We start from the raw sequence: 20,252 nt of genomic DNA, 5'->3' as shown, positions 1-20,252 counted from the left end.
GACAAAAGGAAATTTTGGAGGAATCACCCCCAGCTCACTAAACATAAAAGTCATGAAAGCAGAAAATGCAATCGCCTGCGGCCACACCACCTTGAATAAGCCTGATCTCGTCTGATCTCAGAAGCTAAGCAATGTTGGGCTTGGTTAGTACTTGGATGGGAGACCACCTGGGAATATCAAGTGCTGCAGGCATTACATTTTACAATTGAAATGTGTGGAGGACAAAAGGAAATTTTGGAGGAATCACCCCCAGCTCACTAAACATAAAAGTCATGAAAGCAGAAATGCAATCGCCTGCGGCCACACCACCTTGAATAAGCCTGATCTCGTCTGATCTCAGAAGCTAAGCAATGTTGGGCTTGGTTAGTACTTGGATGGGAGACCACCTGGGAATATCAAGTGCTGCAGGCATTACATTTTTGTAATTACATTTTACAATTGAAATGTGTGGAGGACAAAAGGAAATTTTGGAGGAATCACCCCCAGCTCACTAAACATAAAAGTCATGAAAGCAGAAATGCAATCGCCTGCGGCCACACCACCTTGAATAAGCCTGATCTCGTCTGATCTCAGAAGCTAAGCAATGTTGGGCTTGGTTAGTACTTGGATGGGAGACCACCTGGGAATATCAAGTGCTGCAGGCATTACATTTTTTGTAATTACATTTTACAATTGAAATGTGTGGAGGACAAAAGGAAATTTTGGAGGAATCACCCCCAGCTCACTAAACATAAAAGTCATGAAAGCAGAAATGCAATCGCCTGCGGCCACACCACCTTGAATAAGCCTGATCTCAGAAGCTAAGCAATGTTGGGCTTGGTTAGTACTTGGATGGGAGACCACCTGGGAATATCAAGTGCTGCAGGCATTACATTTTACAATTGAAATGTGTGGAGGACAAAAGGAAATTTTGGAGGAATCACCCCCAGCTCACTAAACATAAAAGTCATGAAAGCAGAAATGCAATCGCCTGCGGCCACACCACCTTGAATAAGCCTGATCTCGTCTGATCTCAGAAGCTAAGCAATGTTGGGCTTGGTTAGTACTTGGATGGGAGACCACCTGGGAATATCAAGTGCTGCAGGCATTACATTTTTGTAATTACATTTTACAATTGAAATGTGTGGAGGACAAAAGGAAATTTTGGAGGAATCACCCCCAGCTCACTAAACATAAAAGTCATGAAAGCAGAAATGCAATCGCCTGCGGCCACACCACCTTGAATAAGCCTGATCTCGTCTGATCTCAGAAGCTAAGCAATGTTGGGCTTGGTTAGTACTTGGATGGGAGACCACCTGGGAATATCAAGTGCTGCAGGCATTACATTTTACAATTGAAATGTGTGGAGGACAAAAGGAAATTTTGGAGGAATCACCCCCAGCTCACTAAACATAAAAGTCATGAAAGCAGAAATGCAATCGCCTGCGGCCACACCACCTTGAATAAGCCTGATCTCATCTGATCTCAGAAGCTAAGCAATGTTGGGCTTGGTTAGTACTTGGATGGGAGACCACCTGGGAATATCAAGTGCTGCAGGCATTACATTTTACAATTGAAATGTGTGGAGGACAAAAGGAAATTTTGGAGGAATCACCCCCAGCTCACTAAACATAAAAGTCATGAAAGCAGAAATGCAATCGCCTGCGGCCACACCACCTTGAATAAGCCTGATCTCGTCTGATCTCAGAAGCTAAGCAATGTTGGGCTTGGTTAGTACTTGGATGGGAGACCACCTGGGAATATCAAGTGCTGCAGGCACTACATTTTTGTAATTACATTTTACAATTGAAATGTGTGGACAAAAGGAAATTTTGGAGGAATCACCCCCAGCTCACTAAACATAAAAGTCATGAAAGCAGAAAGGCAATCGCCTGCGGCCACACCACCTTGAATAAGCCTGATCTCGTCTGATCTCAGAAGCTAAGCAATGTTGGGCTTGGTTAGTACTTGGATGGGAGACCACCTGGGAATATCAAGTGCTGCAGGCATTACATTTTACAATTGAAATGTGTGGCGGACAAAAGGAAATTTTGGAGGAATCACCCCCAGCTCACTAAACATAAAAGTCATGAAAGCAGAAATGCCATCGCCTGCGGCCACACCACCTTGAATAAGCCTGATCTCGTCTGATCTCAGAAGCTAAGCAATGTTGGGCTTGGTTAGTACTTGGATGGGAGACCACCTGGGAATATCAAGTGCTGCAGGCATTACATTTTTGTAATTACATTTTACAATTGAAATGTGTGGAGGACAAAAGGAAATTTTGGAGGCATCACCCCCAGCTCACTAAACATAAAAGTCATGAAAGCAGAAATGCAATCGCCTGCGGCCACACCACCTTGAATAAGCCTGATCTCGTCTGATCTCAGAAGCTAAGCAATGTTGGGCTTGGTTAGTACTTGGATGGGAGACCACCTGGGAATATCAAGTGCTGCAGGCATTACATTTTACAATTGAAATGTGTGGCGGACAAAAGGAAATTTTGGAGGAATCACCCCCAGCTCACTAAACATAAAAGTCATGAAAGCAGAAATGCCATCGCCTGCGGCCACACCACCTTGAATAAGCCTGATCTCGTCTGATCTCAGAAGCTAAGCAATGTTGGGCTTGGTTAGTACTTGGATGGGAGACCACCTGGGAATATCAAGTGCTGCAGGCATTACATTTTTGTAATTACATTTTACAATTGAAATGTGTGGAGGACAAAAGGAAATTTTGGAGGAATCACCCCCAGCTCACTAAACATAAAAGTCATGAAAGCAGAAATGCAATCGCCTGCGGCCACACCACCTTGAATAAGCCTGATCTCGTCTGATCTCAGAAGCTAAGCAATGTTGGGCTTGGTTAGTACTTGGATGGGAGACCACCTGGGAATATCAAGTGCTGCAGGCATTACATTTTTGTAATTACATTTTACAATTGAAATGTGTGGAGGACAAAAGGAAATTTTGGAGGAATCACCCCCAGCTCACTAAACATAAAAGTCATGAAAGCAGAAATGCAATCGCCTGCGGCCACACCACCTTGAATAAGCCTGATCTCGTCTGATCTCAGAAGCTAAGCAATGTTGGGCTTGGTTAGTACTTGGATGGGAGACCACCTGGGAATATCAAGTGCTGCAGGCATTACATTTTTGTAATTACATTTTACAATTGAAATGTGTGGAGGACAAAAGGAAATTTTGGAGGAATCACCCCCAGCTCACTAAACATAAAAGTCATGAAAGCAGAAATGCAATCGCCTGCGGCCACACCACCTTGAATAAGCCTGATCTCGTCTGATCTCAGAAGCTAAGCAATGTTGGGCTTGGTTAGTACTTGGATGGGAGACCACCTGGGAATATCAAGTGCTGCAGGCATTACATTTTACAATTGAAATGTGTGGAGGACAAAAGGAAATTTTGGAGGAATCACCCCCAGCTCACTAAACATAAAAGTCATGAAAGCAGAAATGCAATCGCCTGCGGCCACACCACCTTGAATAAGCCTGATCTCAGAAGCTAAACAATGTTGGGCTTGGTTAGTACTTGGATGGGAGACCACCTGGGAATATCAAGTGCTGCAGGCATTACATTTTAGTAATTACATTTTACAATTGAAATGTGTGGAGGACAAAAGGAAATTTTGGAGGAATCACCCCCAGCTCACTAAACATAAAAGTCATGAAAGCAGAAATGCAATCGCCTGCGGCCACACCACCTTGAATAAGCCTGATCTCGTCTGATCTCAGAAGCTAAGCAATGTTGGGCTTGGTTAGTACTTGGATGGGAGACCACCTGGGAATATCAAGTGCTGCAGGCATTACATTTTAGTAATTACATTTTACAATTGAAATGTGTGGAGGACAAAAGGAAATTTTGGAGGAATCACCCCCAGCTCACTAAACCTAAAAGTCATGAAAGCAGAAATGCAATCGCCTGCGGCCACACCACCTTGAATAAGCCTGATCTCGTCTGATCTCAGAAGCTAAGCAATGTTGGGCTTGGTTAGTACTTGGATGGGAGACCACCTGGGAATATCAAGTGCTGCAGGCATTACATTTTACAATTGAAATGTGTGGAGGACAAAAGGAAATTTTGGAGGAATCACCCCCAGCTCACTAAACATAAAAGTCATGAAAGCAGAAATGCAATCGCCTGCGGCCACACCACCTTGAATAAGCCTGATCTCAGAAGCTAAACAATGTTGGGCTTGGTTAGTACTTGGATGGGAGACCACCTGGGAATATCAAGTGCTGCAGGCATTACATTTTAGTAATTACATTTTACAATTGAAATGTGTGGAGGACAAAAGGAAATTTTGGAGGAATCACCCCCAGCTCACTAAACATAAAAGTCATGAAAGCAGAAATGCAATCGCCTGCGGCCACACCACCTTGAATAAGCCTGATCTCGTCTGATCTCAGAAGCTAAGCAATGTTGGGCTTGGTTAGTACTTGGATGGGAGACCACCTGGGAATATCAAGTGCTGCAGGCATTACATTTTTGTAATTACATTTTACAATTGAAATGTGTGGAGGACAAAAGGAAATTTTGGAGGAATCACCCCCAGCTCACTAAACATAAAAGTCATGAAAGCAGAAATGCAATCGCCTGCGGCCACACCACCTTGAATAAGCCTGATCTCGCCTGATCTCGTCTGATCTCAGAAGCTAAGCAATGTTGGGCTTGGTTAGTACTTGGATGGGAGACCACCTGGGAATATCAAGTGCTGCAGGCATTACATTTTACAATAGAAATGTGTGGAGGACAAAAGGAAATTTTGGAGGAATCACCCCCAGCTCACTAAACATAAAAGTCATGAAAGCAGAAATGCAATCGCCTGCGGCCACACCACCTTGAATAAGCCTGATCTCGTCTGATCTCCGAAGCTAAGCAATGTTGGGCTTGGTTAGTACTTGGATGGGAGACCACCTGGGAATATCAAGTGCTGCAGGCATTACATTTTTGTAATTACATTTTACAATTGAAATGTGTGGAGGACAAAAGGAAATTTTGGAGGAATCACCCCCAGCTCACTAAACATAAAAGTCATGAAAGCAGGAAAGCAATCGCCTGCGGCCACATCACCTTGAATAAGCCTGATCTCGTCTGATCTCAGAAGCTAAGCAATGTTGGGCTTGGTTAGTACTTGGATGGGAGACCACCTGGGAATATCAAGTGCTGCAGGCATTACATTTTACAATAGAAATGTGTGGAGGACAAAAGGAAATTTTGGAGGAATCACCCCCAGCTCACTAAACATAAAAGTCATGAAAGCAGAAATGCAATCACCTGCGGCCACACCACCTTGAATAAGCCTGATCTCAGAAGCTAAGCAATGTTGGGCTTGGTTAGTACTTGGATGGGAGACCACCTGGGAATATCAAGTGCTGCAGGCATTACATTTTACAATTGAAATGTGTGGAGGACAAAAGGAAATTTTGGAGGAATCACCCCCAGCTCACTAAACATAAAAGTCATGAAAGCAGAAATGCAATCGCCTGCGGCCACACCACCTTGAATAAGCCTGATCTCGTCTGATCTCAGAAGCTAAGCAATGTTGGGCTTGGTTAGTACTTGGATGGGAGACCACCTGGGAATATCAAGTGCTGCAGGCATTACATTTTACAATTGAAATGTGTGGAGGACAAAAGGAAATTTTGGAGGAATCACCCCCAGCTCACTAAACATAAAAGTCATGAAAGCAGAAATGCAATCGCCTGCGGCCACACCACCTTGAATAAGCCTGATCTCGTCTGATCTCAGAAGCTAAGCAATGTTGGGCTTGGTTAGTACTTGGATGGGAGACCACCTGGGAATATCAAGTGCTGCAGGCATTACATTTTACAATTGAAATGTGTGGAGGACAAAAGGAAATTTTGGAGGAATCACCCCCAGCTCACTAAACATAAAAGTCATGAAAGCAGAAATGCAATCGCCTGCAGCCACACCACCTTGAATAAGCCTGATCTCGTCTGATCTCAGAAGCTAAGCAATGTTGGGCTTGGTTAGTACTTGGATGGGAGACCACCTGGGAATATCAAGTGCTGCAGGCATTACATTTTAGTAATTACATTTTACAATTGAAATGTGTGGAGGACAAAAGGAAATTTTGGAGGAATCACCCCCAGCTCACTAAACATAAAAGTCATGAAAGCAGAACAGCAATCGCCTGCGGCCACACCACCTTGAATAAGCCTGATCTCGTCTGATCTCAGAAGCTAAGCAATGTTGGGCTTGGTTAGTACTTGGATGGGAGACCACCTGGGAATATCAAGTGCTGCAGGCATTACATTTTTGTAATTACATTTTACAATTGAAATGTGTGGAGGACAAAAGGAAATTTTGGAGGAATCACCCCCAGCTCACTAAACATAAAAGTCATGAAAGCAGAAATGCAATCGCCTGCGGCCACACCACCTTGAATAAGCCTGATCTCGTCTGATCTCAGAAGCTAAGCAATGTTGGGCTTGGTTAGTACTTGGATGGGAGACCACCTGGGAATATCAAGTGCTGCAGGCATTACATTTTACAATTGAAATGTGTGGAGGACAAAAGGAAATTTTGGAGGAATCACCCCCAGCTCACTAAACATAAAAGTCATGAAAGCAGAAATGCAATCGCCTGCGGCCACACCACCTTGAATAAGCCTGATCTCGTCTGATCTCAGAAGCTAAGCAATGTTGGGCTTGGTTAGTACTTGGATGGGAGACCACCTGGGAATATCAAGTGCTGCAGGCATTACATTTTACAATTGAAATGTGTGGAGGACAAAAGGAAATTTTGGAGGAATCACCCCCAGCTCACTAAACATAAAAGTCATGAAAGCAGAACAGCAATCGCCTGCGGCCACACCACCTTGAATAAGCCTGATCTCGTCTGATCTCAGAAGCTAAGCAATGTTGGGCTTGGTTAGTACTTGGATGGGAGACCACCTGGGAATATCAAGTGCTGCAGGCATTACATTTTACAATTGAAATGTGTGGAGGACAAAAGGAAATTTTGGAGGAGTCACCCCCAGCTCACTAAACATAAAAGTCATGAAAGCAGAAATGCAATCGCCTGCGGCCACACCACCTTGAATAAGCCTGATCTCGTCTGATCTCAGAAGCTAAGCAATGTTGGGCTTGGTTAGTACTTGGATGGGAGACCACCTGGGAATATCAAGTGCTGCAGGCATTACATTTTACAATTGAAATGTGTGGAGGACAAAAGGAAATTTTGGAGGAATCACCCCCAGCTCACTAAACATAAAAGTCATGAAAGCAGAAATGCAATCGCCTGCGGCCACACCACCTTGAATAAGCCTGATCTCGTCTGATCTCAGAAGCTAAGCAATGTTGGGCTTGGTTAGTACTTGGATGGGAGACCACCTGGGAATATCAAGTGCTGCAGGCATTACATTTTACAATTGAAATGTGTGGAGGACAAAAGGAAATTTTGGAGGAATCACCCCCAGCTCACTAAACATAAAAGTCATGAAAGCAGAAATGCAATCGCCTGCGGCCACACCACCTTGAATAAGCCTGATCTCGTCTGATCTCAGAAGCTAAGCAATGTTGGGCTTGGTTAGTACTTGGATGGGAGACCACCTGGGAATATCAAGTGCTGCAGGCATTACATTTTACAATTGAAATGTGTGGAGGACAAAAGGAAATTTTGGAGGAATCACCCCCAGCTCACTAAACATAAAAGTCATGAAAGCAGAAATGCAATCGCCTGCGGCCACACCACCTTGAATAAGCCTGATCTCGTCTGATCTCAGAAGCTAAGCAATGTTGGGCTTGGTTAGTACTTGGATGGGAGACCACCTGGGAATATCAAGTGCTGCAGGCATTACATTTTACAATTGAAATGTGTGGAGGACAAAAGGAAATTTTGGAGGAATCACCCCCAGCTCACTAAACATAAAAGTCATGAAAGCAGAAATGCAATCGCCTGCGGCCACACCACCTTGAATAAGCCTGATCTCAGAAGCTAAGCAATGTTGGGCTTGGTTAGTACTTGGATGGGAGACCACCTGGGAATATCAAGTGCTGCAGGCATTACATTTTACAATTGAAATGTGTGGAGGACAAAAGGAAATTTTGGAGGAATCACCCCCAGCTCACTAAACATAAAAGTCATGAAAGCAGAAATGCAATCGCCTGCGGCCACACCACCTTGAATAAGCCTGATCTCAGAAGCTAAGCAATGATGGGCTTGGTTAGTACTTGGATGGGAGACCACCTGGGAATATCAAGTGCTGCAGGCATTACATTTTACAATTGAAATGTGTGGAGGACAAAAGGAAATTTTGGAGGAATCACCCCCAGCTCACTAAACATAAAAGTCATGAAAGCAGAAATGCAATCGCCTGCGGCCACACCACCTTGAATAAGCCTGATCTCGTCTGATCTCAGAAGCTAAGCAATGTTGGGCTTGGTTAGTACTTGGATGGGAGACCACCTGGGAATATCAAGTGCTGCAGGCATTACATTTTACAATTGAAATGTGTGGAGGACAAAAGGAAATTTTGGAGGAATCACCCCCAGCTCACTAAACATAAAAGTCATGAAAGCAGAAATGCAATCGCCTGCAGCCACACCACCTTGAATAAGCCTGATCTCGTCTGATCTCAGAAGCTAAGCAATGTTGGGCTTGGTTAGTACTTGGATGGGAGACCACCTGGGAATATCAAGTGCTGCAGGCATTACATTTTACAATTGAAATGTGTGGAGGACAAAAGGAAATTTTGGAGGAATCACCCCCAGCTCACTAAACATAAAAGTCATGAAAGCAGAAATGCAATCGCCTGCGGCCACACCACCTTGAATAAGCCTGATCTCGTCTGATCTCAGAAGCTAAGCAATGTTGGGCTTGGTTAGTACTTGGATGGGAGACCACCTGGGAATATCAAGTGCTGCAGGCATTACATTTTACAATTGAAATGTGTGGAGGACAAAAGGAAATTTTGGAGGAATCACCCCCAGCTCACTAAACATAAAAGTCATGAAAGCAGAAATGCAATCGCCTGCGGCCACACCACCTTGAATAAGCCTGATCTCGTCTGATCTCAGAAGCTAAGCAATGTTGGGCTTGGTTAGTACTTGGATGGGAGACCACCTAGGAATATCAAGTGCTGCAGGCATTACATTTTACAATTGAAATGTGTGGAGGACAAAAGGAAATTTTGGAGGAATCACCCCCAGCTCACTAAACATAAAAGTCATGAAAGCAGAAATGCAATCGCCTGCGGCCACACCACCTTGAATAAGCCTGATCTCGTCTGATCTCAGAAGCTAAGCAATGTTGGGCTTGGTTAGTACTTGGATGGGAGACCACCTGGGAATATCAAGTGCTGCAGGCATTACATTTTACAATTGAAATGTGTGGAGGACAAAAGGAAATTTTGGAGGAATCACCCATCAGCTCACTAAACATAAAAGTCATGAAAGCAGAAATGCAATCGCCTGCGGCCACACCACCTTGAATAAGCCTGATCTCGTCTGATCTCAGAAGCTAAGCAATGTTGGGCTTGGTTAGTACTTGGATGGGAGACCACCTGGGAATATCAAGTGCTGCAGGCATTACATTTTACAATTGAAATGTGTGGAGGACAAAAGGAAATTTTGGAGGAATCACCCCCAGCTCACTAAACATAAAAGTCATGAAAGCAGAAATGCAATCGCCTGCGGCCACACCACCTTGAATAAGCCTGATCTCGTCTGTTCTCAGAAGCTAAGCAATGTTGGGCTTGGTTAGTACTTGGATGGGAGACCACCTGGGAATATCAAGTGCTGCAGGCATTACATTTTTGTAATTACATTTTACAATTGAAATGTGTGGAGGACAAAAGGAAATTTTGGAGGAATCACCCCCAGCTCACTAAACATAAAAGTCATGAAAGCAGAAATGCAATCGCCTGCGGCCACACCACCTTGAATAAGCCTGATCTCGTCTGATCTCAGAAGCTAAGCAATGTTGGGCTTGGTTAGTACTTGGATGGGAGACCACCTGGGAATATCAAGTGCTGCAGGCATTACATTTTTGTAATTACATTTTACAATTGAAATGTGTGGAGGACAAAAGGAAATTTTGGAGGAATCACCCCCAGCTCACTAAACATAAAAGTCATGAAAGCAGAAATGCAATCGCCTGCGGCCACACCACCTTGAATAAGCCTGATCTCGTCTGATCTCAGAAGCTAAGCAATGTTGGGCTTGGTTAGTACTTGGATGGGAGACCACCTGGGAATATCAAGTGCTGCAGGCATTACATTTTAGTAATTACATTTTACAATTGAAATGTGTGGAGGACAAAAGGAAATTTTGGAGGAATCACCCCCAGCTCACTAAACATAAAAGTCATGAAAGCAGAAATGCAATCGCCTGCGGCCACACCACCTTGAATAAGCCTGATCTCGTCTGATCTCAGAAGCTAAGCAATGTTGGGCTTGGTTAGTACTTGGATGGGAGACCACCTGGGAATATCAAGTGCTGCAGGCATTACATTTTAGTAATTACATTTTACAATTGAAATGTGTGGAGGACAAAAGGAAATTTTGGAGGAATCACCCCCAGCTCACTAAACATAAAAGTCATGAAAGCAGAACAGCAATCGCCTGCGGCCACACCACCTTGAATAAGCCTGATCTCGTCTGATCTCAGAAGCTAAGCAATGTTGGGCTTGGTTAGTACTTGGATGGGAGACCACCTGGGAATATCAAGTGCTGCAGGCATTACATTTTACAATTGAAATGTGTGGAGGACAAAAGTAAATTTTGGAGGAATCACCCCCAGCTCACTAAACATAAAAGTCATGAAAGCAGAAATGCAATCGCCTGCGGCCACACCACCTTGAATAAGCCTGATCTCGTCTGATCTCAGAAGCTAAGCAATGTTGGGCTTGGTTAGTACTTGGATGGGAGACCACCTGGGAATATCAAGTGCTGCAGGCATTACATTTTACAATTGAAATGTGTGGAGGACAAAAGGAAATTTTGGAGGAATCACCCCCAGCTCACTAAACATAAAAGTCATGAAAGCAGAAATGCAATCGCCTGCGGCCACACCACCTTGAATAAGCCTGATCTCGTCTGATCTCAGAAGCTAAGCAATGTTGGGCTTGGTTAGTAGTTGGATGGGAGACCACCTGGGAATATCAAGTGCTGCAGGCATTACATTTTAGTAATTACATTTTACAATTGAAATGTGTGGAGGACAAAAGGAAATTTTGGAGGAATCACCCCCAGCTCACTAAACATAAAAGTCATGAAAGCAGAAATGCAATCGCCTGCGGCCACACCACCTTGAATAAGCCTGATCTCGTCTGATCTCAGAAGCTAAGCAATGTTGGGCTTGGTTAGTACTTGGATGGGAGACCACCTGGGAATATCAAGTGCTGCAGGCATTACATTTTAGTAATTACATTTTACAATTGAAATGTGTGGAGGACAAAAGGAAATTTTGGAGGAATCACCCCCAGCTCACTAAACATAAAAGTCATGAAAGCAGAAATGCAATCGCCTGCGGCCACACCACCTTGAATAAGCCTGATCTCGTCTGATCTCAGAAGCTAAGCAATGTTGGGCTTGGTTAGTACTTGGATGGGAGACCACCTGGGAATATCAAGTGCTGCAGGCATTACATTTTACAATTGAAATGTGTGGAGGACAAAAGGAAATTTTGGAGGAATCACCCCCAGCTCACTAAACATAAAAGTCATGAAAGCAGAAATGCAATCGCCTGCGGCCACACCACCTTGAATAAGCCTGATCTCGTCTGATCTCAGAAGCTAAGCAATGTTGGGCTTGGTTAGTACTTGGATGGGAGACCACCTGGGAATATCAAGTGCTGCAGGCATTACATTTTTGTAATTACATTTTACAATTGAAATGTGTGGAGGACAAAAGGAAATTTTGGAGGAATCACCCCCAGCTCACTAAACATAAAAGTCATGAAAGCAGAAATGCAATCGCCTGCGGCCACACCACCTTGAATAAGCCTGATCTCGTCTGATCTCAGAAGCTAAGCAATGTTGGGCTTGGTTAGTAGTTGGATGGGAGACCACCTGGGAATATCAAGTGCTGCAGGCATTACATTTTAGTAATTACATTTTACAATTGAAATGTGTGGAGGACAAAAGGAAATTTTGGAGGAATCACCCCCAGCTCACTAAACATAAAAGTCATGAAAGCAGAAATGCAATCGCCTGCGGCCACACCACCTTGAATAAGCCTGATCTCGTCTGATCTCAGAAGCTAAGCAATGTTGGGCTTGGTTAGTACTTGGATTGGAGACCACCTGGGAATATCAAGTGCTGCAGGCATTACATTTTAGTAATTACATTTTACAATTGAAATGTGTGGAGGACAAAAGGAAATTTTGGAGGAATCACCCCCAGCTCACTAAACATAAAAGTCATGAAAGCAGAACAGCAATCGCCTGCGGCCACACCACCTTGAATAAGCCTGATCTCGTCTGATCTCAGAAGCTAAGCAATGTTGGGCTTGGTTAGTACTTGGATGGGAGACCACCTGGGAATATCAAGTGCTGCAGGCATTACATTTTACAATTGAAATGTGTGGAGGACACAAGTAAATTTTGGAGGAATCACCCCCAGCTCACTAAACATAAAAGTCATGAAAGCAGAAATGCAATCGCCTGCGGCCACACCACCTTGAATAAGCCTGATCTCGTCTGATCTCAGAAGCTAAGCAATGTTGGGCTTGGTTAGTACTTGGATGGGAGACCACCTGGGAATATCAAGTGCTGCAGGCATTACATTTTACAATTGAAATGTGTGGAGGACAAAAGGAAATTTTGGAGGAATCACCCCCAGCTCACTAAACATAAAAGTCATGAAAGCAGAAATGCAATCGCCTGCGGCCACACCACCTTGAATAAGCCTGATCTCGTCTGATCTCAGAAGCTAAGCAATGTTGGGCTTGGTTAGTACTTGGATGGGAGACCACCTGGGAATATCAAGTGCTGCAGGCATTACATTTTACAATTGAAATGTGTGGAGGACAAAAGGAAATTTTGGAGGAATCACCCCCAGCTCACTAAACATAAAAGTCATGAAAGCAGAAATGCAATCGCCTGCGGCCACACCACCTTGAATAAGCCTGATCTCGTCTGATCTCAGAAGCTAAGCAATGTTGGGCTTGGTTAGTACTTGGATGGGAGACCACCTGGGAATATCAAGTGCTGCAGGCATTACATTTTTGTAATTACATTTTACAATTGAAATGTGTGGAGGACAAAAGGAAATTTTGGAGGAATCACCCCCAGCTCACTAAACATAAAAGTCATGAAAGCAGAAATGCAATCGCCTGCGGCCACACCACCTTGAATAAGCCTGATCTCGTCTGATCTCAGAAGCTAAGCAATGTTGGGCTTGGTTAGTACTTGGATGGGAGACCACCTGGGAATATCAAGTGCTGCAGGCATTACATTTTACAATTGAAATGTGTGGAGGACAAAAGGAAATTTTGGAGGAATCACCCCCAGCTCACTAAACATAAAAGTCATGAAAGCAGAAATGCAATCGCCTGCGGCCACACCACCTTGAATAAGCCTGATCTCGTCTGATCTCAGAAGCTAAGCAATGTTGGTCTTGGTTAGTACTTGGATGGGAGACCACCTGGGAATATCAAGTGCTGCAGGCATTACATTTTACAATTGAAATGTGTGGAGGACAAAAGGAAATTTTGGAGGAATCACCCCCAGCTCACTAAACATAAAAGTCATGAAAGCAGAAATGCAATCGCCTGCGGCCACACCACCTTGAATAAGCCTGATCTCGTCTGATCTCAGAAGCTAAGCAATGTTGGTCTTGGTTAGTACTTGGATGGGAGACCACCTGGGAATATCAAGTGCTGCAGGCATTACATTTTACAATTGAAATGTGTGGAGGACAAAAGGAAATTTTGGAGGAATCACCCCCAGCTCACTAAACATAAAAGTCATGAAAGCAGAAATGCAATCGCCTGCGGCCACACCACCTTGAATAAGCCTGATCTCGTCTGATCTCAGAAGCTAAGCAATGTTGGGCTTGGTTAGTACTTGGATGGGAGACCACCTGGGAATATCAAGTGCTGCAGGCATTACATTTTACAATTGAAATGTGTGGAGGACAAAAGGAAATTTTGGAGGAATCACCCCCAGCTCACTAAACATAAAAGTCATGAAAGCAGAAATGCAATCGCCTGCGGCCACACCACCTTGAATAAGCCTGATCTCGTCTGATCTCAGAAGCTAAGCAATGTTGGGCTTGGTTAGTACTTGGATGGGAGACCACCTGGGAATATCAAGTGCTGCAGGCATTACATTTTACAATTGAAATGTGTGGAGGACAAAAGGAAATTTTGGAGGAATCACCCCCAGCTCACTAAACATAAAAGTCATGAAAGCAGAAATGCAATCGCCTGCGGCCACACCACCTTGAATAAGCCTGATCTCGTCTGATCTCAGAAGCTAAGCAATGTTGGGCTTGGTTAGTACTTGGATGGGAGACCACCTGGGAATATCAAGTGCTGCAGGCATTACATTTTACAATTGAAATGTGTGGAGGACAAAAGGAAATTTTGGAGGAATCACCCCCAGCTCACTAAACATAAAAGTCATGAAAGCAGAAATGCAATCGCCTGCGGCCACACCACCTTGAATAAGCCTGATCTCGTCTGATCTCAGAAGCTAAGCAATGTTGGGCTTGGTTAGTACTTGGATGGGAGACCACCTGGGAATATCAAGTGCTGCAGGCATTACATTTTTGTAATTACATTTTACAATTGAAATGTGTGGAGGACAAAAGGAAATTTTGGAGGAATCACCCCCAGCTCACTAAACATAAAAGTCATGAAAGCAGAAATGCAATCGCCTGCGGCCACACCACCTTGAATAAGTCTGATCTCAGAAGCTAAGCAATGTTGGGCTTGGTTAGTACTTGGATGGGAGACCACCTGGGAATATCAAGTGCTGCAGGCATTACATTTTTGTAATTACATTTTACAATAGAAATGTGTGGAGGACAAAAGGAAATTTTGGAGGAATCACCCCCAGCTCACTAAACATAAAAGTCATGAAAGCAGAAATGCAATCGCCTGCGGCCACACCACCTTGAATAAGCCTGATCTCGTCTGATCTCAGAAGCTAAGCAATGTTGGGCTTGGTTAGTACTTGGATGGGAGACCACCTGGGAATATCAAGTGCTGCAGGCATTACATTTTACAATTGAAATGTGTGGAGGACAAAAGGAAATTTTGGAGGAATCACCCCCAGCTCACTAAACATAAAAGTCATGAAAGCAGAAATGCAATCGCCTGCGGCCACACCACCTTGAATAAGCCTGATCTCGTCTGATCTCAGAAGCTAAGCAATGTTGGGCTTGGTTAGTACTTGGATGGGAGACCACCTGGGAATATCAAGTGCTGCAGGCATTACATTTTTGTAATTACATTTTACAATTGAAATGTGTGGAGGACAAAAGGAAATTTTGGAGGAATCACCCCCAGCTCACTAAACATAAAAGTCATGAAAGCAGAAATGCAATCGCCTGCGGCCACACCACCTTGAATAAGCCTGATCTCGTCTGATCTCAGAAGCTAAGCAATGTTGGGCTTGGTTAGTACTTGGATGGGAGACCGCCTGGGAATATCAAGTGCTGCAGGCATTACATTTTTGTAATTACATTTTACAATTGAAATGTGTGGAGGACAAAAGGAAATTTTGGAGGAATCACCCCCAGCTCACTAAACATAAAAGTCATGAAAGCAGAAATGCAATCGCCTGCGGCCACACCACCTTGAATAAGCCTGATCTCGTCTGATCTCAGAAGCTAAGCAATGTTGGGCTTGGTTAGTACTTGGATGGGAGACCACCTGGGAATATCAAGTGCTGCAGGCATTACATTTTTGTAATTACATTTTACAATTGAAATGTGTGGAGGACAAAAGGAAATTTTGGAGGAATCACCCCCAGCTCACTAAACATAAAAGTCATGAAAGCAGAAATGCAATCGCCTGCGGCCACACCACCTTGAATAAGTCTGATCTCAGAAGCTAAGCAATGTTGGGCTTGGTTAGTACTTGGATGGGAGACCACCTGGGAATATCAAGTGCTGCAGGCATTACATTTTTGTAATTACATTTTACAATAGAAATGTGTGGAGGACAAAAGGAAATTTTGGAGGAATCACCCCCAGCTCACTAAACATAAAAGTCATGAAAGCAGAAATGCAATCGCCTGCGGCCACACCACCTTGAATAAGCCTGATCTCGTCTGATCTCAGAAGCTAAGCAATGTTGGGCTTGGTTAGTACTTGGATGGGAGACCACCTGGGAATATCAAGTGCTGCAGGCATTACATTTTACAATTGAAATGTGTGGAGGACAAAAGGAAATTTTGGAGGAATCACCCCCAGCTCACTAAACATAAAAGTCATGAAAGCAGAAATACAATCGCCTGCGGCCACACCACCTTGAATAAGCCTGATCTCGTCTGATCTCAGAAGCTAAGCAATGTTGGGCTTGGTTAGTACTTGGATGGGAGACCACCTGGGAATATCAAGTGCTGCAGGCATTACATTTTACAATTGAAATGTGTGGAGGACAAAAGGAAATTTTGGAGGAATCACCCCCAGCTCACTAAACATAAAAGTCATGAAAGCAGAAATGCAATCGCCTGCGGCCACACCACCTTGAATAAGCCTGATCTCGTCTGATCTCAGAAGCTAAGCAATGTTGGGCTTGGTTAGTACTTGGATGGGAGACCGCCTGGGAATATCAAGTGCTGCAGGCATTACATTTTTGTAATTACATTTTACAATTGAAATGTGTGGAGGACAAAAGGAAATTTTGGAGGAATCACCCCCAGCTCACTAAACATAAAAGTCATGAAAGCAGAAATGCAATCGCCTGCGGCCACACCACCTTGAATAAGCCTGATCTCGTCTGATCTCAGAAGCTAAGCAATGTTGGGCTTGGTTAGTACTTGGATGGGAGACCACCTGGGAATATCAAGTGCTGCAGGCATTACATTTTACAATTGAAATGTGTGGAGGACAAAAGGAAATTTTGGAGGAATCACCCCCAGCTCACTAAACATAAAAGTCATGAAAGCAGAAATGCAATCGCCTGCGGCCACACCACCTTGAATAAGCCTGATCTCGTCTGATCTCAGAAGCTAAGCAATGTTGGGCTTGGTTAGTACTTGGATGGGAGACCACCTGGGAATATCAAGTGCTGCAGGCATTACATTTTTGTAATTACATTTTACAATTGAAATGTGTGGAGGACAAAAGGAAATTTTGGAGGAATCACCCCCAGCTCACTAAACATAAAAGTCATGAAAGCAGAACAGCAATCGCCTGCGGCCACACCACCTTGAATAAGCCTGATCTCGTCTGATCTCAGAAGCTAAGCAATGTTGGGCTTGGTTAGTACTTGGATGGGAGACCACCTGGGAATATCAAGTGCTGCAGGCATTACATTTTTGTAATTACATTTTACAATTGAAATGTGTGGAGGACAAAAGGAAATTTTGGAGGAATCACCCCCAGCTCACTAAACATAAAAGTCATGAAAGCAGAAATGCAATCGCCTGCGGCCACACCACCTTGAATAAGCCTGATCTCGTCTGATCTCAGAAGCTAAGCAATGTTGGGCTTGGTTAGTACTTGGATGGGAGACCACCTGGGAATATCAAGTGCTGCAGGCATTACATTTTACAATTGAAATGTGTGGAGGACAAAAGGAAATTTTGGAGGAATCACCCCCAGCTCACTAAACATAAAAGTCATGAAAGCAGAAATGCAATCGCCTGCGGCCACACCACCTTGAATAAGCCTGATCTCGTCTGATCTCAGAAGCTAAGCAATGTTGGGCTTGGTTAGTACTTGGATGGGAGACCACCTGGGAATATCAAGTGCTGCAGGCATTACATTTTACAATTGAAATGTTTGGAGGACAAAAGGAAATTTTGGAGGAATCACCCCCAGCTCACTAAACATAAAAGTCATGAAAGCAGAAATGCAATCGCCTGCGGCCACACCACCTTGAATAAGCCTGATCTCGTCTGATCTCAGAAGCTAAGCAATGTTGGGCTTGGTTAGTACTTGGATGGGAGACCACCTGGGAATATCAAGTGCTGCAGGCATTACATTTTTGTAATTACATTTTACAATTGAAATGTGTGGAGGACAAAAGGAAATTTTGGAGGAATCACCCCCAGCTCACTAAACATAAAAGTCATGAAAGCAGAAATGCAATCGCCTGCGGCCACACCACCTTGAATAAGCCTGATCTCGTCTGATCTCAGAAGCTAAGCAATGTTGGGCTTGGTTAGTACTTGGATGGGAGACCACCTGGGAATATCAAGTGCTGCAGGCATTACATTTTTGTAATTACATTTTACAATTGAAATGTGTGGAGGACAAAAGGAAATTTTGGAGGAATCACCCCCAGCTCACTAAACATAAAAGTCATGAAAGCAGAAATGCAATCGCCTGCGGCCACACCACCTTGAATAAGCCTGATCTCGTCTGATCTCAGAAGCTAAGCAATGTTGGGCTTGGTTAGTACTTGGATGGGAGACCACCTGGGAATATCAAGTGCTGCAGGCATTACATTTTACAATTGAAATGTGTGGAGGACAAAAGGAAATTTTGGAGGAATCACCCCCAGCTCACTAAACATAAAAGTCATGAAAGCAGAAATGCAATCGCCTGCGGCCACACCACCTTGAATAAGCCTGATCTCGTCTGATCTCAGAAGCTAAGCAATGTTGGGCTTGGTTAGTACTTGGATGGGAGACCACCTGGGAATATCAAGTGCTGCAGGCATTACATTTTACAATTGAAATGTTTGGAGGACAAAAGGAAATTTTGGAGGAATCACCCCCAGCTCACTAAACATAAAAGTCATGAAAGCAGAAATGCAATCGCCTGCGGCCACACCACCTTGAATAAGCCTGATCTCGTCTGATCTCAGAAGCTAAGCAATGTTGGGCTTGGTTAGTACTTGGATGGGAGACCACCTGGGAATATCAAGTGCTGCAGGCATTACATTTTACAATTGAAATGTGTGGAGGACAAAAGGAAATTTTGGAGGAATCACCCCCAGCTCACTAAACATAAAAGTCATGAAAGCAGAAATGCAATCGCCTGCGGCCACACAACCTTGAATAAGCCTGATCTCGTTGATCTCAGAAGCTAAGCAATGTTGGGCTTGGTTAGTGCTTGGATGGGAGACCACCTGGGAATATCAAGTGCTGCAGGCATTACATTTTACAATTGAAATGTGTGGAGGACAAAAGGAAATTTTGGAGGAATCACCCCCAGCTCACTAAACATAAAAGTCATGAAAGCAGAAATGCAATCGCCTGCGGCCACACCACCTTGAATAAGCCTGATCTCGTCTGATCTCAGAAGCTAAGCAATGTTGGGCTTGGTTAGTACTTGGATGGGAGACCACCTGGGAATATCAAGTGCTGCAGGCATTACATTTTACAATTGAAATGTGTGGAGGACAAAAGGAAATTTTGGAGGAATCACCCCCAGCTCACTAAACATAAAAGTCATGAAAGCAGAAATGCAATCGCCTGCGGCCACACCACCTTGAATAAGCCTGATCTCGTCTGATCTCAGAAGCTAAGCAATGTTGGGCTTGGTTAGTACTTGGATGGGAGACCACCTGGGAATATCAAGTGCTGCAGGCATTACATTTTTGTAATTACATTTTACAATTGAAATGTGTGGAGGATAAAAGGAAATTTTGGAGGAATCACCCCCAGCTCACTAAACATAAAAGTCATGAAAGCAGAAATGCAATCGCCTGCGGCCACACCACCTTGAATAAGCCTGATCTCGTCTGATCTCAGAAGCTAAGCAATGTTGGGCTTGGTTAGTACTTGGATGGGAGACCACCTGGGAATATCAAGTGCTGCAGGCATTACATTTTACAATTGAAATGTGTGGAGGACAAAAGTAAATTTTGGAGGAATCACCCCCAGCTCACTAAACATAAAAGTCATGAAAGCAGAAAATCAATCGCCTGCGGGCACACCACCTTGAATAAGCCTGATCTCGTCTGATCTCAGAAGCTAAGCAATGTTGGGCTTGGTTAGTACTTGGATGGGAGACCACCTGGGAATATCAAGTGCTGCAGGCATTACATTTTACAATAGAAATGTGTGGAGGACAAAAGGAAATTTTGGAGGAATCACCCCCAGCTCACTAAACATAAAAGTCATGAAAGCAGAAATGCAATCGCCTGCGGCCACACCACCTTGAA

The 20,252-nt window shown here is 43.9% G+C and overlaps 81 non-coding genes and 10 pseudogenes across 81 annotated transcripts in view; all 91 read left to right on the top strand.

Moving 5' to 3' along the window:
* Positions 1–73: 73 nt before the first annotated feature.
* Positions 74–192, top strand: LOC131727120 (5S ribosomal RNA). Its single transcript, XR_009321929.1, has one exon. It is a non-coding gene; the product is annotated as a 5S ribosomal RNA (ribosomal RNA).
* A 100-nt stretch (positions 193–292) lies between these two features.
* Positions 293–411, top strand: LOC131727118 (5S ribosomal RNA). Its single transcript, XR_009321927.1, has one exon. It is a non-coding gene; the product is annotated as a 5S ribosomal RNA (ribosomal RNA).
* Positions 412–525: 114 nt separating this feature from the next.
* LOC131727117 (5S ribosomal RNA) lies at positions 526–644 on the top strand. The gene has a single exon (XR_009321926.1). It is a non-coding gene; the product is annotated as a 5S ribosomal RNA (ribosomal RNA).
* A 115-nt stretch (positions 645–759) lies between these two features.
* Positions 760–868, top strand: LOC131726665 (5S ribosomal RNA; annotated as a pseudogene).
* A 100-nt stretch (positions 869–968) lies between these two features.
* LOC131727116 (5S ribosomal RNA) lies at positions 969–1,087 on the top strand. The gene has a single exon (XR_009321925.1). It is a non-coding gene; the product is annotated as a 5S ribosomal RNA (ribosomal RNA).
* A 114-nt stretch (positions 1,088–1,201) lies between these two features.
* LOC131727115 (5S ribosomal RNA) lies at positions 1,202–1,320 on the top strand. The gene has a single exon (XR_009321924.1). It is a non-coding gene; the product is annotated as a 5S ribosomal RNA (ribosomal RNA).
* Positions 1,321–1,420: 100 nt separating this feature from the next.
* On the top strand, positions 1,421–1,539 carry LOC131726908 (5S ribosomal RNA). The gene has a single exon (XR_009321717.1). It is a non-coding gene; the product is annotated as a 5S ribosomal RNA (ribosomal RNA).
* A 100-nt stretch (positions 1,540–1,639) lies between these two features.
* LOC131727114 (5S ribosomal RNA) lies at positions 1,640–1,758 on the top strand. Its single transcript, XR_009321923.1, has one exon. It is a non-coding gene; the product is annotated as a 5S ribosomal RNA (ribosomal RNA).
* Positions 1,759–1,869: 111 nt separating this feature from the next.
* On the top strand, positions 1,870–1,988 carry LOC131727113 (5S ribosomal RNA). The gene has a single exon (XR_009321922.1). It is a non-coding gene; the product is annotated as a 5S ribosomal RNA (ribosomal RNA).
* A 100-nt stretch (positions 1,989–2,088) lies between these two features.
* LOC131727112 (5S ribosomal RNA) lies at positions 2,089–2,207 on the top strand. Its single transcript, XR_009321921.1, has one exon. It is a non-coding gene; the product is annotated as a 5S ribosomal RNA (ribosomal RNA).
* A 114-nt stretch (positions 2,208–2,321) lies between these two features.
* LOC131727111 (5S ribosomal RNA) lies at positions 2,322–2,440 on the top strand. The gene has a single exon (XR_009321920.1). It is a non-coding gene; the product is annotated as a 5S ribosomal RNA (ribosomal RNA).
* A 100-nt stretch (positions 2,441–2,540) lies between these two features.
* Positions 2,541–2,659, top strand: LOC131727110 (5S ribosomal RNA). Its single transcript, XR_009321919.1, has one exon. It is a non-coding gene; the product is annotated as a 5S ribosomal RNA (ribosomal RNA).
* A 114-nt stretch (positions 2,660–2,773) lies between these two features.
* LOC131727109 (5S ribosomal RNA) lies at positions 2,774–2,892 on the top strand. Its single transcript, XR_009321918.1, has one exon. It is a non-coding gene; the product is annotated as a 5S ribosomal RNA (ribosomal RNA).
* Positions 2,893–3,006: 114 nt separating this feature from the next.
* Positions 3,007–3,125, top strand: LOC131727107 (5S ribosomal RNA). The gene has a single exon (XR_009321916.1). It is a non-coding gene; the product is annotated as a 5S ribosomal RNA (ribosomal RNA).
* Positions 3,126–3,239: 114 nt separating this feature from the next.
* Positions 3,240–3,358, top strand: LOC131727106 (5S ribosomal RNA). Its single transcript, XR_009321915.1, has one exon. It is a non-coding gene; the product is annotated as a 5S ribosomal RNA (ribosomal RNA).
* Positions 3,359–3,458: 100 nt separating this feature from the next.
* On the top strand, positions 3,459–3,567 carry LOC131726800 (5S ribosomal RNA; annotated as a pseudogene).
* Positions 3,568–3,681: 114 nt separating this feature from the next.
* On the top strand, positions 3,682–3,800 carry LOC131727105 (5S ribosomal RNA). The gene has a single exon (XR_009321914.1). It is a non-coding gene; the product is annotated as a 5S ribosomal RNA (ribosomal RNA).
* Positions 3,801–3,914: 114 nt separating this feature from the next.
* Positions 3,915–4,033, top strand: LOC131727104 (5S ribosomal RNA). The gene has a single exon (XR_009321913.1). It is a non-coding gene; the product is annotated as a 5S ribosomal RNA (ribosomal RNA).
* Positions 4,034–4,133: 100 nt separating this feature from the next.
* LOC131726799 (5S ribosomal RNA) lies at positions 4,134–4,242 on the top strand (annotated as a pseudogene).
* Positions 4,243–4,356: 114 nt separating this feature from the next.
* LOC131727103 (5S ribosomal RNA) lies at positions 4,357–4,475 on the top strand. Its single transcript, XR_009321912.1, has one exon. It is a non-coding gene; the product is annotated as a 5S ribosomal RNA (ribosomal RNA).
* A 114-nt stretch (positions 4,476–4,589) lies between these two features.
* Positions 4,590–4,718, top strand: LOC131726456 (5S ribosomal RNA; annotated as a pseudogene).
* Positions 4,719–4,818: 100 nt separating this feature from the next.
* On the top strand, positions 4,819–4,937 carry LOC131726316 (5S ribosomal RNA). Its single transcript, XR_009321502.1, has one exon. It is a non-coding gene; the product is annotated as a 5S ribosomal RNA (ribosomal RNA).
* Positions 4,938–5,051: 114 nt separating this feature from the next.
* LOC131726216 (5S ribosomal RNA) lies at positions 5,052–5,170 on the top strand. The gene has a single exon (XR_009321399.1). It is a non-coding gene; the product is annotated as a 5S ribosomal RNA (ribosomal RNA).
* Positions 5,171–5,270: 100 nt separating this feature from the next.
* LOC131726819 (5S ribosomal RNA) lies at positions 5,271–5,379 on the top strand (annotated as a pseudogene).
* A 100-nt stretch (positions 5,380–5,479) lies between these two features.
* On the top strand, positions 5,480–5,598 carry LOC131727102 (5S ribosomal RNA). The gene has a single exon (XR_009321911.1). It is a non-coding gene; the product is annotated as a 5S ribosomal RNA (ribosomal RNA).
* A 100-nt stretch (positions 5,599–5,698) lies between these two features.
* LOC131727101 (5S ribosomal RNA) lies at positions 5,699–5,817 on the top strand. The gene has a single exon (XR_009321910.1). It is a non-coding gene; the product is annotated as a 5S ribosomal RNA (ribosomal RNA).
* Positions 5,818–5,917: 100 nt separating this feature from the next.
* Positions 5,918–6,036, top strand: LOC131726076 (5S ribosomal RNA). Its single transcript, XR_009321258.1, has one exon. It is a non-coding gene; the product is annotated as a 5S ribosomal RNA (ribosomal RNA).
* A 114-nt stretch (positions 6,037–6,150) lies between these two features.
* On the top strand, positions 6,151–6,269 carry LOC131727100 (5S ribosomal RNA). The gene has a single exon (XR_009321909.1). It is a non-coding gene; the product is annotated as a 5S ribosomal RNA (ribosomal RNA).
* A 114-nt stretch (positions 6,270–6,383) lies between these two features.
* Positions 6,384–6,502, top strand: LOC131727099 (5S ribosomal RNA). Its single transcript, XR_009321908.1, has one exon. It is a non-coding gene; the product is annotated as a 5S ribosomal RNA (ribosomal RNA).
* Positions 6,503–6,602: 100 nt separating this feature from the next.
* LOC131727098 (5S ribosomal RNA) lies at positions 6,603–6,721 on the top strand. Its single transcript, XR_009321907.1, has one exon. It is a non-coding gene; the product is annotated as a 5S ribosomal RNA (ribosomal RNA).
* Positions 6,722–6,821: 100 nt separating this feature from the next.
* On the top strand, positions 6,822–6,940 carry LOC131727096 (5S ribosomal RNA). Its single transcript, XR_009321905.1, has one exon. It is a non-coding gene; the product is annotated as a 5S ribosomal RNA (ribosomal RNA).
* A 100-nt stretch (positions 6,941–7,040) lies between these two features.
* On the top strand, positions 7,041–7,159 carry LOC131727095 (5S ribosomal RNA). Its single transcript, XR_009321904.1, has one exon. It is a non-coding gene; the product is annotated as a 5S ribosomal RNA (ribosomal RNA).
* A 100-nt stretch (positions 7,160–7,259) lies between these two features.
* LOC131727094 (5S ribosomal RNA) lies at positions 7,260–7,378 on the top strand. Its single transcript, XR_009321903.1, has one exon. It is a non-coding gene; the product is annotated as a 5S ribosomal RNA (ribosomal RNA).
* Positions 7,379–7,478: 100 nt separating this feature from the next.
* LOC131727093 (5S ribosomal RNA) lies at positions 7,479–7,597 on the top strand. Its single transcript, XR_009321902.1, has one exon. It is a non-coding gene; the product is annotated as a 5S ribosomal RNA (ribosomal RNA).
* Positions 7,598–7,697: 100 nt separating this feature from the next.
* Positions 7,698–7,816, top strand: LOC131727092 (5S ribosomal RNA). Its single transcript, XR_009321901.1, has one exon. It is a non-coding gene; the product is annotated as a 5S ribosomal RNA (ribosomal RNA).
* A 100-nt stretch (positions 7,817–7,916) lies between these two features.
* On the top strand, positions 7,917–8,025 carry LOC131726663 (5S ribosomal RNA; annotated as a pseudogene).
* A 100-nt stretch (positions 8,026–8,125) lies between these two features.
* LOC131726802 (5S ribosomal RNA) lies at positions 8,126–8,234 on the top strand (annotated as a pseudogene).
* A 100-nt stretch (positions 8,235–8,334) lies between these two features.
* Positions 8,335–8,453, top strand: LOC131727091 (5S ribosomal RNA). The gene has a single exon (XR_009321900.1). It is a non-coding gene; the product is annotated as a 5S ribosomal RNA (ribosomal RNA).
* A 100-nt stretch (positions 8,454–8,553) lies between these two features.
* Positions 8,554–8,672, top strand: LOC131726075 (5S ribosomal RNA). Its single transcript, XR_009321257.1, has one exon. It is a non-coding gene; the product is annotated as a 5S ribosomal RNA (ribosomal RNA).
* A 100-nt stretch (positions 8,673–8,772) lies between these two features.
* On the top strand, positions 8,773–8,891 carry LOC131727090 (5S ribosomal RNA). The gene has a single exon (XR_009321899.1). It is a non-coding gene; the product is annotated as a 5S ribosomal RNA (ribosomal RNA).
* Positions 8,892–8,991: 100 nt separating this feature from the next.
* Positions 8,992–9,110, top strand: LOC131726191 (5S ribosomal RNA). The gene has a single exon (XR_009321373.1). It is a non-coding gene; the product is annotated as a 5S ribosomal RNA (ribosomal RNA).
* A 100-nt stretch (positions 9,111–9,210) lies between these two features.
* LOC131727089 (5S ribosomal RNA) lies at positions 9,211–9,329 on the top strand. Its single transcript, XR_009321898.1, has one exon. It is a non-coding gene; the product is annotated as a 5S ribosomal RNA (ribosomal RNA).
* A 101-nt stretch (positions 9,330–9,430) lies between these two features.
* Positions 9,431–9,549, top strand: LOC131727088 (5S ribosomal RNA). The gene has a single exon (XR_009321897.1). It is a non-coding gene; the product is annotated as a 5S ribosomal RNA (ribosomal RNA).
* Positions 9,550–9,649: 100 nt separating this feature from the next.
* LOC131726277 (5S ribosomal RNA) lies at positions 9,650–9,768 on the top strand. Its single transcript, XR_009321460.1, has one exon. It is a non-coding gene; the product is annotated as a 5S ribosomal RNA (ribosomal RNA).
* A 114-nt stretch (positions 9,769–9,882) lies between these two features.
* On the top strand, positions 9,883–10,001 carry LOC131727087 (5S ribosomal RNA). The gene has a single exon (XR_009321896.1). It is a non-coding gene; the product is annotated as a 5S ribosomal RNA (ribosomal RNA).
* Positions 10,002–10,115: 114 nt separating this feature from the next.
* On the top strand, positions 10,116–10,234 carry LOC131727085 (5S ribosomal RNA). The gene has a single exon (XR_009321894.1). It is a non-coding gene; the product is annotated as a 5S ribosomal RNA (ribosomal RNA).
* Positions 10,235–10,348: 114 nt separating this feature from the next.
* Positions 10,349–10,467, top strand: LOC131727084 (5S ribosomal RNA). Its single transcript, XR_009321893.1, has one exon. It is a non-coding gene; the product is annotated as a 5S ribosomal RNA (ribosomal RNA).
* Positions 10,468–10,581: 114 nt separating this feature from the next.
* LOC131727083 (5S ribosomal RNA) lies at positions 10,582–10,700 on the top strand. Its single transcript, XR_009321892.1, has one exon. It is a non-coding gene; the product is annotated as a 5S ribosomal RNA (ribosomal RNA).
* A 100-nt stretch (positions 10,701–10,800) lies between these two features.
* LOC131727082 (5S ribosomal RNA) lies at positions 10,801–10,919 on the top strand. The gene has a single exon (XR_009321891.1). It is a non-coding gene; the product is annotated as a 5S ribosomal RNA (ribosomal RNA).
* A 100-nt stretch (positions 10,920–11,019) lies between these two features.
* On the top strand, positions 11,020–11,138 carry LOC131726247 (5S ribosomal RNA). Its single transcript, XR_009321430.1, has one exon. It is a non-coding gene; the product is annotated as a 5S ribosomal RNA (ribosomal RNA).
* Positions 11,139–11,252: 114 nt separating this feature from the next.
* On the top strand, positions 11,253–11,371 carry LOC131727081 (5S ribosomal RNA). Its single transcript, XR_009321890.1, has one exon. It is a non-coding gene; the product is annotated as a 5S ribosomal RNA (ribosomal RNA).
* Positions 11,372–11,485: 114 nt separating this feature from the next.
* Positions 11,486–11,604, top strand: LOC131727080 (5S ribosomal RNA). The gene has a single exon (XR_009321889.1). It is a non-coding gene; the product is annotated as a 5S ribosomal RNA (ribosomal RNA).
* A 100-nt stretch (positions 11,605–11,704) lies between these two features.
* On the top strand, positions 11,705–11,823 carry LOC131727079 (5S ribosomal RNA). The gene has a single exon (XR_009321888.1). It is a non-coding gene; the product is annotated as a 5S ribosomal RNA (ribosomal RNA).
* Positions 11,824–11,937: 114 nt separating this feature from the next.
* On the top strand, positions 11,938–12,056 carry LOC131726246 (5S ribosomal RNA). Its single transcript, XR_009321429.1, has one exon. It is a non-coding gene; the product is annotated as a 5S ribosomal RNA (ribosomal RNA).
* Positions 12,057–12,170: 114 nt separating this feature from the next.
* Positions 12,171–12,289, top strand: LOC131726430 (5S ribosomal RNA). Its single transcript, XR_009321619.1, has one exon. It is a non-coding gene; the product is annotated as a 5S ribosomal RNA (ribosomal RNA).
* Positions 12,290–12,403: 114 nt separating this feature from the next.
* LOC131727078 (5S ribosomal RNA) lies at positions 12,404–12,522 on the top strand. The gene has a single exon (XR_009321887.1). It is a non-coding gene; the product is annotated as a 5S ribosomal RNA (ribosomal RNA).
* A 100-nt stretch (positions 12,523–12,622) lies between these two features.
* On the top strand, positions 12,623–12,741 carry LOC131727077 (5S ribosomal RNA). Its single transcript, XR_009321886.1, has one exon. It is a non-coding gene; the product is annotated as a 5S ribosomal RNA (ribosomal RNA).
* Positions 12,742–12,841: 100 nt separating this feature from the next.
* LOC131727076 (5S ribosomal RNA) lies at positions 12,842–12,960 on the top strand. The gene has a single exon (XR_009321885.1). It is a non-coding gene; the product is annotated as a 5S ribosomal RNA (ribosomal RNA).
* A 100-nt stretch (positions 12,961–13,060) lies between these two features.
* LOC131727074 (5S ribosomal RNA) lies at positions 13,061–13,179 on the top strand. The gene has a single exon (XR_009321883.1). It is a non-coding gene; the product is annotated as a 5S ribosomal RNA (ribosomal RNA).
* A 114-nt stretch (positions 13,180–13,293) lies between these two features.
* Positions 13,294–13,412, top strand: LOC131727073 (5S ribosomal RNA). Its single transcript, XR_009321882.1, has one exon. It is a non-coding gene; the product is annotated as a 5S ribosomal RNA (ribosomal RNA).
* Positions 13,413–13,512: 100 nt separating this feature from the next.
* On the top strand, positions 13,513–13,631 carry LOC131726290 (5S ribosomal RNA). Its single transcript, XR_009321476.1, has one exon. It is a non-coding gene; the product is annotated as a 5S ribosomal RNA (ribosomal RNA).
* Positions 13,632–13,731: 100 nt separating this feature from the next.
* On the top strand, positions 13,732–13,850 carry LOC131726288 (5S ribosomal RNA). Its single transcript, XR_009321473.1, has one exon. It is a non-coding gene; the product is annotated as a 5S ribosomal RNA (ribosomal RNA).
* A 100-nt stretch (positions 13,851–13,950) lies between these two features.
* On the top strand, positions 13,951–14,069 carry LOC131727072 (5S ribosomal RNA). Its single transcript, XR_009321881.1, has one exon. It is a non-coding gene; the product is annotated as a 5S ribosomal RNA (ribosomal RNA).
* Positions 14,070–14,169: 100 nt separating this feature from the next.
* LOC131727071 (5S ribosomal RNA) lies at positions 14,170–14,288 on the top strand. Its single transcript, XR_009321880.1, has one exon. It is a non-coding gene; the product is annotated as a 5S ribosomal RNA (ribosomal RNA).
* A 100-nt stretch (positions 14,289–14,388) lies between these two features.
* On the top strand, positions 14,389–14,507 carry LOC131727070 (5S ribosomal RNA). The gene has a single exon (XR_009321879.1). It is a non-coding gene; the product is annotated as a 5S ribosomal RNA (ribosomal RNA).
* A 100-nt stretch (positions 14,508–14,607) lies between these two features.
* On the top strand, positions 14,608–14,726 carry LOC131727068 (5S ribosomal RNA). Its single transcript, XR_009321877.1, has one exon. It is a non-coding gene; the product is annotated as a 5S ribosomal RNA (ribosomal RNA).
* Positions 14,727–14,840: 114 nt separating this feature from the next.
* On the top strand, positions 14,841–14,949 carry LOC131726832 (5S ribosomal RNA; annotated as a pseudogene).
* A 114-nt stretch (positions 14,950–15,063) lies between these two features.
* LOC131727067 (5S ribosomal RNA) lies at positions 15,064–15,182 on the top strand. Its single transcript, XR_009321876.1, has one exon. It is a non-coding gene; the product is annotated as a 5S ribosomal RNA (ribosomal RNA).
* A 100-nt stretch (positions 15,183–15,282) lies between these two features.
* Positions 15,283–15,401, top strand: LOC131727066 (5S ribosomal RNA). Its single transcript, XR_009321875.1, has one exon. It is a non-coding gene; the product is annotated as a 5S ribosomal RNA (ribosomal RNA).
* Positions 15,402–15,515: 114 nt separating this feature from the next.
* Positions 15,516–15,634, top strand: LOC131726074 (5S ribosomal RNA). The gene has a single exon (XR_009321256.1). It is a non-coding gene; the product is annotated as a 5S ribosomal RNA (ribosomal RNA).
* A 114-nt stretch (positions 15,635–15,748) lies between these two features.
* Positions 15,749–15,867, top strand: LOC131727065 (5S ribosomal RNA). Its single transcript, XR_009321874.1, has one exon. It is a non-coding gene; the product is annotated as a 5S ribosomal RNA (ribosomal RNA).
* Positions 15,868–15,981: 114 nt separating this feature from the next.
* Positions 15,982–16,090, top strand: LOC131726831 (5S ribosomal RNA; annotated as a pseudogene).
* Positions 16,091–16,204: 114 nt separating this feature from the next.
* LOC131727064 (5S ribosomal RNA) lies at positions 16,205–16,323 on the top strand. Its single transcript, XR_009321873.1, has one exon. It is a non-coding gene; the product is annotated as a 5S ribosomal RNA (ribosomal RNA).
* Positions 16,324–16,423: 100 nt separating this feature from the next.
* LOC131727062 (5S ribosomal RNA) lies at positions 16,424–16,542 on the top strand. Its single transcript, XR_009321871.1, has one exon. It is a non-coding gene; the product is annotated as a 5S ribosomal RNA (ribosomal RNA).
* Positions 16,543–16,642: 100 nt separating this feature from the next.
* LOC131726073 (5S ribosomal RNA) lies at positions 16,643–16,761 on the top strand. Its single transcript, XR_009321255.1, has one exon. It is a non-coding gene; the product is annotated as a 5S ribosomal RNA (ribosomal RNA).
* A 114-nt stretch (positions 16,762–16,875) lies between these two features.
* On the top strand, positions 16,876–16,994 carry LOC131727061 (5S ribosomal RNA). The gene has a single exon (XR_009321870.1). It is a non-coding gene; the product is annotated as a 5S ribosomal RNA (ribosomal RNA).
* A 100-nt stretch (positions 16,995–17,094) lies between these two features.
* Positions 17,095–17,213, top strand: LOC131727060 (5S ribosomal RNA). The gene has a single exon (XR_009321869.1). It is a non-coding gene; the product is annotated as a 5S ribosomal RNA (ribosomal RNA).
* A 114-nt stretch (positions 17,214–17,327) lies between these two features.
* LOC131727059 (5S ribosomal RNA) lies at positions 17,328–17,446 on the top strand. Its single transcript, XR_009321868.1, has one exon. It is a non-coding gene; the product is annotated as a 5S ribosomal RNA (ribosomal RNA).
* A 114-nt stretch (positions 17,447–17,560) lies between these two features.
* Positions 17,561–17,679, top strand: LOC131727058 (5S ribosomal RNA). Its single transcript, XR_009321867.1, has one exon. It is a non-coding gene; the product is annotated as a 5S ribosomal RNA (ribosomal RNA).
* Positions 17,680–17,779: 100 nt separating this feature from the next.
* On the top strand, positions 17,780–17,898 carry LOC131727057 (5S ribosomal RNA). Its single transcript, XR_009321866.1, has one exon. It is a non-coding gene; the product is annotated as a 5S ribosomal RNA (ribosomal RNA).
* A 100-nt stretch (positions 17,899–17,998) lies between these two features.
* On the top strand, positions 17,999–18,117 carry LOC131727056 (5S ribosomal RNA). The gene has a single exon (XR_009321865.1). It is a non-coding gene; the product is annotated as a 5S ribosomal RNA (ribosomal RNA).
* Positions 18,118–18,231: 114 nt separating this feature from the next.
* LOC131727055 (5S ribosomal RNA) lies at positions 18,232–18,350 on the top strand. The gene has a single exon (XR_009321864.1). It is a non-coding gene; the product is annotated as a 5S ribosomal RNA (ribosomal RNA).
* A 114-nt stretch (positions 18,351–18,464) lies between these two features.
* LOC131727054 (5S ribosomal RNA) lies at positions 18,465–18,583 on the top strand. The gene has a single exon (XR_009321863.1). It is a non-coding gene; the product is annotated as a 5S ribosomal RNA (ribosomal RNA).
* Positions 18,584–18,683: 100 nt separating this feature from the next.
* On the top strand, positions 18,684–18,802 carry LOC131727053 (5S ribosomal RNA). Its single transcript, XR_009321862.1, has one exon. It is a non-coding gene; the product is annotated as a 5S ribosomal RNA (ribosomal RNA).
* A 100-nt stretch (positions 18,803–18,902) lies between these two features.
* On the top strand, positions 18,903–19,021 carry LOC131727051 (5S ribosomal RNA). Its single transcript, XR_009321860.1, has one exon. It is a non-coding gene; the product is annotated as a 5S ribosomal RNA (ribosomal RNA).
* A 100-nt stretch (positions 19,022–19,121) lies between these two features.
* On the top strand, positions 19,122–19,239 carry LOC131726791 (5S ribosomal RNA; annotated as a pseudogene).
* Positions 19,240–19,339: 100 nt separating this feature from the next.
* LOC131727050 (5S ribosomal RNA) lies at positions 19,340–19,458 on the top strand. Its single transcript, XR_009321859.1, has one exon. It is a non-coding gene; the product is annotated as a 5S ribosomal RNA (ribosomal RNA).
* A 100-nt stretch (positions 19,459–19,558) lies between these two features.
* Positions 19,559–19,677, top strand: LOC131727049 (5S ribosomal RNA). Its single transcript, XR_009321858.1, has one exon. It is a non-coding gene; the product is annotated as a 5S ribosomal RNA (ribosomal RNA).
* A 114-nt stretch (positions 19,678–19,791) lies between these two features.
* On the top strand, positions 19,792–19,910 carry LOC131727048 (5S ribosomal RNA). The gene has a single exon (XR_009321857.1). It is a non-coding gene; the product is annotated as a 5S ribosomal RNA (ribosomal RNA).
* A 100-nt stretch (positions 19,911–20,010) lies between these two features.
* On the top strand, positions 20,011–20,129 carry LOC131726363 (5S ribosomal RNA). The gene has a single exon (XR_009321552.1). It is a non-coding gene; the product is annotated as a 5S ribosomal RNA (ribosomal RNA).
* A 100-nt stretch (positions 20,130–20,229) lies between these two features.
* The window catches only part of LOC131727047 (5S ribosomal RNA), a 119-nt gene continuing 96 nt past the window's right edge, over positions 20,230–20,252 (top strand). The window contains exon 1 of the ribosomal RNA XR_009321856.1: positions 20,230–20,252. This exon is cut by the window's right edge and continues 96 nt beyond it. This is a non-coding gene — a ribosomal RNA (5S ribosomal RNA).

The sequence above is a fragment of the Acipenser ruthenus genome, unplaced genomic scaffold, assembly GCF_902713425.1.
Source record: "Acipenser ruthenus unplaced genomic scaffold, fAciRut3.2 maternal haplotype, whole genome shotgun sequence".
Classification (NCBI taxonomy): domain Eukaryota; kingdom Metazoa; phylum Chordata; class Actinopteri; order Acipenseriformes; family Acipenseridae; genus Acipenser; species Acipenser ruthenus.
This window is presented reverse-complemented; position numbering and strand designations above follow the sequence as displayed.